A 1832-nucleotide genomic window follows, 5' to 3' on the forward strand; every position below is an offset into this window, starting at 1 on the left:
TCCCTAGCATCCCTCTGGGACTGTGAGAAGGGGATGAGGACAACGGCAGGAGCCCAAGAAGGAGGCCACTGCAACAGCCTGGAGAGGACGGCAGCTTGGACCAGTGCAGATGGATGAGATTCTGGGTCTTCTGGAGACCCAGCAGAACATGCTGTTGGGTCAGATTCAAGGTATGAAAGAGAGAAGGGAATCACTTGTAACTCTTTGATCTTTGTCCTGAGAAACTGAGTGAATAGGGTCCCTTTTACTAAGATGGGAACAACTGAAGGACGAGCAAGGTTTGGGGATGGGCAAAGTGGAAGTTAAGAGTTTGTTTTGGGGAGTTCCCTGGTAATCTAGTGGTTAAGACACCGTACTTTCAATGCTGAGGTCACTGGTTCAATCCCAGTTTGGGGAACTAAGATCCTGCAAACCGCATGACACAGCCACAAAAAAAAGAGAGAGAGAGTTTGCTTTTGATGCACTAAGCCTGAGATGCCCTCTGGGGGTTGTGCAGAGAGTCCCTGGAGAGCAGGCCTCTTAGTGAGTGGACTTTAGTGGGGAGGAGAGGCTGGGAGTAGATGGGGGACGGAGGAGAGTGTTGGGGGTGGGATGGACTGGGTTTCAAGCTGGGTCTGGATGGGGTTGCTGAGGAGTCAGTGTGGGCTAAACGGATGGCCCAGGTTGGGGATCCTTTGTGAACACATCCATGTTTAGTAATGGAGACAAGGAAGGCACACGGATGAAGAGGAAGGGGTGTGTCTGGGAAGCCAAGTGAGGAGAGGACCGGGGGTGGGGGCGGCGGTGGGGGTGGGGGCACACAGGCAGGTGGATGAGCAGTCCAGCGCTGCCAGGAGCTGAGTGCACATGGACAGCAGAGGGTCACTTCTGGCCCATTGAGTGGAGGTCCTTCAGCTTTCAGGCTTAGACAGAACCAGAGTCAGGGCAGGGTGGGGACCACAGGGGTTTCAGGGGGCTGCAGGGACCACAGGGGCCAGAAGAGGAGGCGGTTACAAAGACAACACCTGTCAAGAGAGCCGAGGGAATTCCCTGGCAGTCCAGTGGCTAGAACTCCGTGCTTCCACTGCAGGAGATACAGGCTTGATCCCTGGTTGGGGAACAAATATCCTACGAGCCATGGGGCCCCTCTTCCCCCCCCCCCAAAAAAGAGCCAAGGAATAGGGACAGGCACAAGGTCTTGGAGTTTGGGTTTGAAGATGAGGAGCATTCCAGCATGTTCTGGAGGGAGTGATGCGGGAAGCCTGAGAAGTGGTTCAAGCTGCAGCAAGACGATGCACAAGGTTCAGGAGCTGTGACTGAGTGCATGGTGCAGACGGACTGGAAAAGGCTGAGTAGGTCCCTCCAAGAGAGCCAGGGGCCCAGGCATTGGGTGTGAGGGCTGGGGAGGCATAGAAAACAGGGAGCGAGCAAGCAGGGTGGCTGAGACCGTTGTTGGGGGAGAGGGTGCTGAACACAGGCAGCCTCCCTCACCTCCTCCAGCCAGGGGAGGACTTGGGGGAGGCAGAAAGCGGGGCCACGCGAGGTCGAGATTCGCCGGGTGAATAGGAACACTTGGGGGGCGGTGTTGGGGGGAAGAGAGAGAGAGACATCCGCAGATTGTCCTTGTCACGCTCAGTTCCCGGAGTCCTCGCCCATACTCTGCCCCCACTCTGGGGCAGGCACCACTTTGAGCCCTTTCTGCGCTGATGACAGGGGGTTTGCAGCTAAGGAAGGGCTCAGGAAATGGACAGAATCTCTCGGAGGGGCCGTGGGGATTAGTGACAGGGAGAGAAATGTGGGGGTCAGACCAGGAGTGGAAGAGGCTCCAAGGAGTCCTCTCCTCACTTTCCAAG

The 1832-nt window shown here is 56.5% G+C and overlaps 1 non-coding gene across 1 annotated transcript; it reads left to right on the forward strand.

Annotated features, from left to right (window-relative positions):
- The first annotated feature begins 324 nt into the window (after positions 1–324).
- Positions 325–397, forward strand: TRNAE-UUC (transfer RNA glutamic acid (anticodon UUC)). Its single transcript has one exon. It is a non-coding gene; the product is annotated as a tRNA-Glu (tRNA).
- The last annotated feature ends 1435 nt before the right edge of the window (positions 398–1832 follow it).

The sequence above is a fragment of the Ovis aries genome, chromosome 25, assembly GCF_016772045.2.
Source record: "Ovis aries strain OAR_USU_Benz2616 breed Rambouillet chromosome 25, ARS-UI_Ramb_v3.0, whole genome shotgun sequence".
In the NCBI taxonomy this organism is placed as follows: Eukaryota; Metazoa; Chordata; class Mammalia; order Artiodactyla; family Bovidae; genus Ovis; species Ovis aries.